This window comes from Amblyomma americanum, chromosome 3 (assembly GCF_052857255.1).
Source record: "Amblyomma americanum isolate KBUSLIRL-KWMA chromosome 3, ASM5285725v1, whole genome shotgun sequence".
NCBI lineage: Eukaryota > Metazoa > Arthropoda > Arachnida > Ixodida > Ixodidae > Amblyomma > Amblyomma americanum.
Window position 1 is genome coordinate 108,214,268 of NC_135499.1, and position 9,942 is coordinate 108,224,209.

Below are 9,942 nucleotides of genomic sequence, written 5' to 3' on the forward strand. Positions count from 1 at the left end.
GCTCAACATCTTCGTTACGGCTTCGGAATCCTTGAGAATGACTGCCCAGACGTGGCTCATCCGATACGCCCCCAGGGCGATAACATCGGGGAGCAGCGCGTGCTGAGCTTCCGGAAATCCTCGACCCGGTACGGGCGGGGTCTGATATCGGCGTGCAAAGAAACTGTTTTTACAACGAAACGCCCTGTAGGCAATCCTGGCAGAAAAACCTGGTAAGCATTTTCCTCATCAGTAAACCTGTTTCCGCGGCCAGATATGGCCGCTGAAGCCGCTCCTACGGAGCCCGTCATCACACGTCCGTCACGCTCGGTGGCCGGAAGTCGAATCTCGCCACTCTGCTCATTGCCCTGCACAGCAACGTAGCCTATATTAGGAGGCAAATTGTTGTACAGATTGAATCTTACTGTTTAAAAAAAGGATAGAAGAAACAGAAGACAAAAACCATAGCCGAGCGTGGTTTCGATCCACGGACCTCTGGGTTATGGGCCCAGCACGCTTCCACTGCGCCACTCTGCTTTTTTTCCTTTATTGCCGACTAGGCAGGAAAAACAAATACAACACAATAAAAGGTGCTATCTGAACAAAGACAGCACTCGTAGGTTAAAACCGTTTCAGGGCAACAAGGTGATTCAACAGAGTGTACCATTCTGGTTTATCAACTTTTTCCTTATACACATCTCTTAGGTAAGCAATACTCTCAACAAAGTACTCTCTAGCGGGTCGCACAATTTGGTCTGAATGATGGACACCCGTTCGTGTCTTCCATACACCACAGTACCAACATCATGAACAAATCATACGGTGCACCGCCTTCGTTATTAACTGGCATAAAAGGATGCCATACGGCGTTATTGAAAGGTCTTTCTTTAGCGTTATTTGCAGGATGTCCCAAAGAAAGACTGCATCCCAAGAGTCCAAGAATATATGGTCTACAGTTTCTGGCTTGCGGCATATTAAACAGTTTGTGCCCCATGGGACATATATCCCCTTCTCTTCCAACCATGGCTTAACGGGCAGTGTGCCACTATGTAAGTGGAAAAAGAAAGTTTTCACCGATGGCCGCACGGCCATCTTCTTCACTCTTTTAAGAACATCACCACCCTGACCATCACCATTCAGTAAGCGATAAATTGGCACTGGTAACATCAATTCTGACAGGTCAGTATAGAGCCACCTACGTTTTACGCCACTAAGGTACTGCATCGAGAATCGCACTTTCAATATTTGAAAGGTTCCAACTACTTCACGCAAATACCCCTGCACACCTCGACGATGAAACCCTTGCGTACAAACCATAAATTCGGGTAAAAAGTTTTGCAGCCACACTTGCATCACTGTCCTCAAAAAGGGATATTTTTGGTCTCGCAGGAAAATGAATCTCGAGACAACTTGCCTTAAAAACAAATGTACAAGACCCAAACCACCATTCTGCACTGAGCGAAACAAGTTTGTCCGGCTCGTGCGCTCCCATGTTGATCCTCACACATACACAGCTAACACTCTGTGCAGCTTCCGAACACACATTCTTGTCATGAACATCGCCTGCAGCACGTACCATACTTTCGCGACAAGGGAAAGGTTACAAACTGTTGCGCGAGCAAAAATGAAAAAATCCCTGCCACCCCATTTAGTTGTTTTCGAACGCACATGCTCAGCTTCTTCTCGCCAATACTGTGTCATGTCCTTGTAGTGCTGAATTGGTACGCCTAGATACTTTGTAGGCACGTCTGACCACTGAACATTTTGAAATAAGGAAGGAGTGTCTTCCCACTCCCCCTGCCAGAAACCCAGGCATTTGTTCCTGTTTATAACACTGCCGGTACATCTGCAGTATGCTGTAGCATCGTTCAGGGCCTCCTTGACACTTTGTCCTTGCAAATAATAGCAATATCATCAGCATACGAAAGCAACTTCACTTCTGTTGACATTAACTGGAAGCCTCTAACCCTTTCATTGTGCAGTACTTTCAAGCAAAACGGCTCCAGATAGATGGCAAATAGCAAGGGGGATAAGGGGCACCCTTGCCTGACAGAGGAATGGATTTCGATACTATTGGCGAGTTCTTTGTTGTCTACAATATTTGCGAAACACCCCTTGTATGCCATTCTCACACCATCCGAAATCACTGAGCCCAAGTTTACATATTCCAATATGCTGAAAAGTGTGTCGTGATGGACGCGATCGAAAGCTTTTTCAAAATCAACCTGTAACACAGCTGCACGCGTTGAGAAAACGTCACAACACTCTAAAATGCTCCTCATAATGTGAATGTTAGTGGTTATTGACCTACCTTTGATGCCACAAGTCTGGTGTGATCCCACAACATCTTTGATGACAGTTTGCAACCTCCTTGCTAGCAGCTTCATATAGATTTTATAATCCACATTCGTTAACGTTATAGGTCTGAAAGACGAAACCAATTGCTGCTTCTCGCTATCATTACTCTTAGGAATTAGTACTACATGCGCTCGCCGGAAAGACGGTGGCAGCTCTTTCTTTTCGTGCGCTTCCATTAAAACAGCGTGTAATGCCTCTGCCACTTCTTCTCGAAACCGCTTATAGAAGCTGCGCTCAAACCGTCTGGACCAGGCGTCTTGCCCGGACTAAGATCATCTATGGCTTTTTCAATTTCTTGGATTGTAACTGGAACTGCTGACTGCTGACTCTGACTGCTGACTGCACTCTGCTGACTGCGCTGCTCGGTAACGTAGCCTATATTAGAAGGCAAATTATTGTACACATTGAATCTTACTGTTGAAAAAAAAAAGGATAGAAGAAAAAGAAGGCAAAAACCATAGCAGAGCGTGGTTTCGATCCACGGACCTCTGGGTTATGGGCCCAGCACGCTTCCACTGCGCCACTCTGCTTTTTTTTTCTTTATTGTCCACTGCGCCACTCTGCTGACTGCGCTGCTCGGTAACGTAGCCTATATTAGAAGGCAAATTGTTGTACAGATTAAATCTTACTGCTGAAAAAAAGGATAGAAGAAAAAGAAGGCAAAAACCATAGCAGAGCGTGGTTTCGATTCACGGACCTCTGGGTTATGGGCCCAGCACGCTTCCACTGCGCCACTCTGCTTTTTTTTTCTTAATTGCCTGGCTTTGGCCCATAAAATTTAACCAAATCACACTCAACAAAAAACACACAAAACGCTATGTACCTACGACACTGTCGTGGACAGCCAGCATGAGTCTGGCTTCGTCACACTAAAGTTCACGAAGCATACAGAGCGGCCCTAGCCTCTAGAGCCATTCGGGGGGCTCCGAAGCGGCGTTCTGGATGGCCAGAAAGCAGTCCATTCTTTCCCGAAAATAAATTCGGGCAGGTCGTGTGTCTTTGTCTCAATAATAGCCTGCCATTCAGGAGCGCCATATACAGTGGAGGCCCAAGAGCATCATGAGATCAAATGGTACCCCATCCTTATTATTGTCAGCGCTTAAATAACGAATTCCCTGCGCGTCAGGTGGTAGCTCTTTCTTTATTGTCCTTTGTAACACATCCCAAAAATAAACCCCTTCCCAGCAATGCAAAAAACATGGTCTATTGTTTCGGGTTGTTTAAAATTAAGCGGTTCGATCCCCACGGTAGAAAGAAATCCTTTCCCTCCAAAAACCTTTTAACTGGTAGTGTCCCGGTGTGTAACTTAAAAAAGAAGGTATTTACTCCTGGTGGCACCTGCATTTTCTTCACCCTTTTTTATACATCAGCTCCCGGACCTCCACTGTACAAGGCCCTGTACATGGGCTCTGGGAAAACAATATCACAAAGATCATGGTACAACTTTTTTCTTTTAGTTTTATACAAATAATCGCTGGAAAAACGCGCTGAAAAATACCTCACACTTTCTACAATCTCTTTGTAGTAACCAAAAATTCCACCCGCGACCTCTTCTGTGGAAACAGCAAACTCGGGCAGCAATCGCCGCAGCCTCACCTGGCACACGGTGCGCAAGAACGGGTCTGAGACGTCGCGAAAAAACAAAAAACAGTTCACCAGCTGCCTTAAATATAGGTGCCCTAGCCCCAGGCCCCCGTCTTTTACCCGCCGGAACAGGTTCGTTCGGCTGCAACGTTCCCATTCAGAAGCCCATATAAACACGGCAAAAATCCGGTGTAGCTTTTGAATGTTCACCCGAGAGCAATGCAAAACCTGCATGACATACCAGAGCTTGCTAATAGAAAAAAAGGTTGCAGACTGTAGTTCTGGCGAAAATTGAGAGATTGGTGCCTTTCCATTTTTCTGCTCTGTCACGTGCTTCTTTCGTTTGCTGTTTCCAATACTGCTCGCATTCGCGATAAGCATCGAGCAGAAAGCCCAAATACTTGCCCGGGGTCGTCGCCCACGGTGCGTTGGCGAAATGGTCCGGGTGGGATGGCCACCATCCATGCCAGAGTCCGAGGCATTTGGACCAATTAACCCCGCTACCGGTGACTTCGCTGAACTCGCGTACACACCCGACAGCTTCGCTTATGCTCCCCTGATCAACCGTGAATACAGCAACGTCGTCAGCATACGCCAGCAGCTTAACTTCAGCAGCTTCCAACCGAAAGCCATTAATGGTATTGTTTTCTATTATTTTCCTACACAGCGTTTCGATGTAAATACAAAATAAGAGAGGGCTGAGGGGGCAGCGCTGACGCACCGAACGCTTCACGCCAAGGGGGCCCCCAGACACTTGTTTACGATCAATCTTGTGCAGTTTCGATACGCCAGGGCTACACCCTCGCGAATAACTTAACCGACATTCACATGGTCTAAAACTGAAAACAAGATTTCATGAGGAACACAATCAAAAGCTTTTTCGAGATCAATCTGAAGCATGGCAACTCGCCCTTTAATATCATCGCAGCTTTCAAGTACACTTCGTGCTTTGTGAATTTTGGAAAAAATCGATCGCCCTTTTATTCCACATGTCTGATGGGGTCCAACAATATCCGTTATCACTGTCTGTAGTCTTCGCGCCAATACCTTCATAAAAATTTTGTAGTAAACATTAGTGAGTGCTATCGGTCGATATGCGGTAACAGATTGTAATTTCTCTATATCATCAGTTTTCGGTATGAGTACTGTATGGGAAGTCCCAAAACACGGAGGGAAAATGTTTATTCCATAGGCTTCGTTAAACATTGCACACAGCACCGGGGCAATCTCATGCTTAAATTCTTTATAAAATGCCGCACTGAATCCACCTGGTTCTGGTGATTTTCCGAGGTTTAATTCATCTATCGCGTGCCCTACTTCGTTTTCAGTTTTTGCTACTTCCATTTTCTTTTTCTTTTCTTCGTAAAGCCGTGGCATTGCACCAAGAAACCGATGCTTAAATGCAACTGCGTCTGCCGGATGCCACGAAAAAAGCCTCTGGTAGAATTTTGTAAAGGCTGCTTCGATGTGGTCTGTGGCTGCCGATATGATACCCCCCCCCCCCCCCCCCCATTCTATTTTATCGATGTGATTACTTTCGGCGTGGGCTTTTTCTAAACCGAGAGCATGTTTTGATGGCGCTTCGCCAGCAGCTGTGTCTTCCGCCCTCGCCCTCACCAGTGCTCCGCGATAACGCCGTTCTTCCATAAGCTCTATCTTTTGTTTGGTTTTTCTGACATCTTCTATATATTTCCCAGGCGTCTTGCATTCCTGCTTCAGCAACGTTTGCAGTAGTGCCCTTAACTCAGCTTCGTTTTGTTTTTCCTTATACCGGATACAAGTGGCGCTTTCTATTGCTTTGATTGTTAAAGATTATTTGCTTAGCTCCCACTGTTGCCATATCTTCAGGTTCTTGCACGGGTTTATTTTTCCTATTTCATCCTTTACTGCTCGGTAGAAGACATCTTCGCGGAGAAGCGTGTTGTTTAGCTTCCACATTTCCCATGAAAATGCCTTGCTTCGCTTGACACTTCCGAGGAAGCACTCAACTAAACAGTGGTCTGAGAAGGACACTCCCACAACTTTGTACTGTCTGCATACAGGGGTAAGGTCAACCGAAGTATAAATGCGGTCCAGCCGTGCATGGCTTGAGCCCTGAAAATGGGTGACCTTCACTGCCCGTGCACCCTCAAGACATTCAGCCACATCCTCGAGGTTTCCGTTATCAATAATTCTGATCAACACTTCAGTGCTCCTGTCCCGGAACCCCCGGATGCTTAACTTATCACGCGCATTTAGGACACAATTGAAGTCGCCTAAGACGATGAGTTGCCTCTCTGTGCAAACACCATCTTGGAGGCTTTGGAAAAAAGCAACTCTTTCCTCTACCCCATTCGGTGCATACACGACAACAATTCGCCACTCACTGCTATTCAGAGAAAAGTCAAGGACAATACACCGGCCAGACACACACGAAAAATAAGCTTGCACCTGTTGCCCCGGGGTCTTCTTTACAAAGAGCACGCAACCAGCCGATGTCCCCACTGCATTCGTGAAACGTAGCACCATGCTGTCGGTTCCTTCGTTGCCGCCCCCTTTCGTCTCTTGCACGGCCAATACATCTATGTCGCGCTCCGTAATATGTCGATACATCTGACCTTGTTTTTTCCTAGTCGCCAGGCCTCGGACATTCAGCTTAGCGACTTTAAAGGCGGAGTCGGGAGCCATTTTAACTGAAGAGGAAGGACCCAAGAGCATGGTGCTTACCTCCCACGTCTAGCGCGCGGCTCGACGCCACTGTTGCCGCCGGTACCATCCAGCGGAAGAACATCGGTCTGCTCGAGGAGTGCCTTGTCGCCGGCCCGCTTGTCATCCGAAAGGTTTGGGCGCGGCCGGAACTTCGGACGCCGGGCTTGAGAAGTCTTTGCCGGGGGTTCCTCGACGCCGTGCGCTACCACCTTGTCCCCTTCGGGGCTGGTCTGGTCGTGCGGACGCTTCGCCGGTGTGGTGACGGGGGCGTGACGCTAGTTGTGCGGGCGCCGCTCTTCTCGTGGATGTCCTCGCTCGGCTCTTTTGCCTCAACGCCCTCGGGCTCTTTTGGGCACGCCCCGTTCCCTGACGTCTCGTTGGCGAAGCGGAGGGAGTCTGCTGTCGGCGGTTGACTCGCCGGTTCGACGGCCGCCTTGGTGTTGTCCCCGGAGCTCACACACATGGGAATTGTTGAAGCCGGCTTGGCCGCCTCGTCCGTACCAGTCGCTGCTTCCTCCACCACGGCGACATCCATGAGTTCCGCGGTGTCATTCGGCTTTCCGAGCCCGATATCCGACGCGCAGGTACGGACGCAGTCCACGTGCGCGTGTCCATAGCGCCTGCACTGGGAACACCTGGGCATCTTGCAGTCGCGGCGAACGTGGCCCATGCCGTGACAACGCAAGCACTGCATCGGTCGCCCGGGAACAACCACAAGGGCCAGCTCACCGGCTACTCGCAACTGGTGTGGCAAATCATCCACCTTCATTCCCGGCTTCAACTTGAGTAGCACGGTCCTGGTGGTTGAGCCTTTCTAGTTCATCCTTGAGACGCGCCAACGCTCCCGCGTCACCTCCGTCACGTTTCCGAACGCCGCGAAAGCAGTCCGGATGTCGTCGTCAGCCACATCGTGCCGCATTCAATGCAGGCGCAGCTTAACCTGCTGATCCTCCGGGTCGAAAATGATGCACCGCCGTCCTTTCACTTGTAGCTCCTTGAACGCAGCAAGTTTTTTTGTGGCTTCAGCACTGCTGAGCGTCACCGCCCACACATGATTAATCTAATACGCCCCCAACGCCACGACGTCGGGGAGCGCACCAGCGTTGGTGAGGGGGTCCCTAAAATCTTCCACCCTGTAGGGCCTCGCTCGCACGGCGCCGTGCAGAAACACCGTGTTAAGCACAACACGTCCGGTTGGCAGAGTAGGAAGAACAATCTCATAGTCCTTATCTGCGTCGGCAGCAAACCTGTTTCCGCGGCCAGCAAGGGCCGCTATCGCCGCTCCGCCGGAGCTCATTATTCTGCGTCCGCAGCGAACGGTTGCCGGAAGTAGAATTACTGCGCCACTCTGCTGGTTGCGCTGCGCAGTAAAGTAGCCTATATTTGAAGGCAAATTGTAGTACAGATTGAATATTTATTTTGAAAAAAAAAGGACAGAAAAAAAAACAATAGCAGAGGGTGGTTTCGATCCACGGACTTCTGGGTTATGGGCCCTGCACGCTTGCACTGCGCCACTCGGCTGATTACACTCTGCACAAACGTAACGTAGTCTCTATTCGAAGGCCAACCGTAAACCGGTTTCTTAAGAGGATTAGGTGGGCCCTAGGCACGGTAACGAATGTCCTTCGCACAGACGCAACGGGAGCCGGTCGCTGTATACCTGAGGAAGTGAATGACCTTGGCAGCAGCGGCCCAGCTGTAAAGACTCCCGCGCCCGGTCTAACCAGCAGAGCCAACTCGAGGGCGTGTAAGCCTGTTGCTGCTACTTCCTGTGCTTAATAACAGCGAACGTCGTCTCAACGGCTTACTTTTCTCCATCGAGCTGCTCGTATTGCACGAAGTCTGTGCAGCTCGAAAAGAAGGGCCAATGTAGCCTTGCAAAAACCGTTAGCGGTGCCGCACTGTCTACAAAGGCTTGCTTATAAGAAAAAAAACCTTCCCGCCCCATATTTAAATAAAACCATTATTAACAACGTTTTGTATACTTTAGTGTTATAGAAATTGTTGCTCGCTTTTCTGCCTCTTTTTAAGCGCGGTTTGATTGCACACATGGTGCTCTATAAGATTTATTTTCTGTTAGTGTAATGTGTATTTGTTTCTTGCATAGCTTCGATAGCATTGAAAGTCTTAGCTGTGGTATGTAGTCCAACTGTGCTCGTTTTCGATACAAGTGAACAGGCTTCTTTCCTAAATTTCAATAAAGTTGTTTTCCAAGCATGCTGTCACTAATTCAATTCGAGGCTGTAAAGGCACCATGTGCCTGAATGCCTTCTGGTGAGCCGTTCCAGAGCATGTGCTGCCGCAACATTGCCGAGGCTTCTGCATCAATCTGGGCAAGTTGAAATCTCATGATGGGATGCTCTGTCCCCTGGAAACAAAATAGTTTCTTGTTTTCCTCTCGTCTCCATCCTCGTTCAGATACCGCATCAATCTTATTCTTAAGGAAATTTGATCCTATCCCCAAAAACAATGATGTGTGTGGACTTCCTTTAGAGTTTTAACTGAGACTATAGCCTTCCTATGTATTTATTTTTGTATTTTCATTGTTGATAAACTGTGTATAGACAAAAGTCTGCTAAAGTTGTATTGTAATAAATCTCCAGGTGGCCTCTACACTGCCTAGAGGATTTTTATTCTCTAAAGACTACTCTACAAGGTTTTATCACAAAAACTGTATCGGTTTGATGACGGTTTCAAGACTAGCTAGAGATATTTTTGGTAAGGAATAGCTCCTTCTGGGTGCGTTTATCCTTGGCCTATGACAAGAGACGCGTTTTTGTGGATACAGAGGTGTCTTTCTTTGCCGTTATAGTTAACATCTACTCTGTTTTCCTTCAAACACTACAGCTTTCATCACGTTGAGAGCAATGCTCGCAACCGAGAGCTGCACTGGCCAGTGACGACATACATTCTGTCCCAAAAACCGAGACCGCGGTATCTCGCCTCACACAAGGCTGCTAAGTGCCTTGACCCTGCAGACCTCTCTTCGTTTCTAAGCAACATGGTGTCAGGGGTTGTGCCACCCTTGTACCACCCGTTATGCCAGCCTGTCAACAGCCGAGTATAATTTCCAGAAAATGAGCGACAGCAGCACCGGCCACGTAGGCTCGGGACTTAAAAAACTCTGAAACAGTTTTCAAGGTTATCGGCAAATGTGCTCTGTGCGTAGAACGAATGCTTTGAGCGTTCACACGCGATATGAGTCGTTCAAACAAAACCGGCGATTTATAAATAATATATCAAAAACTCATTTTTTTCTTATTTTCAGCCCAATTGCTCACCGCGTAGTGACTGTTCTTTAAAACTATTTTTCAATAATACATACGGCACGAG

The 9,942-nt window shown here is 48.0% G+C and overlaps 1 non-coding gene across 1 annotated transcript; it reads right to left on the reverse strand.

Annotated features, from left to right (window-relative positions):
• Positions 1 to 2,795: 2,795 nt before the first annotated feature.
• Positions 2,796 to 2,867, reverse strand: TRNAM-CAU (transfer RNA methionine (anticodon CAU)). The gene has a single exon. It is a non-coding gene; the product is annotated as a tRNA-Met (tRNA).
• Positions 2,868 to 9,942: the final 7,075 nt, after the last annotated feature.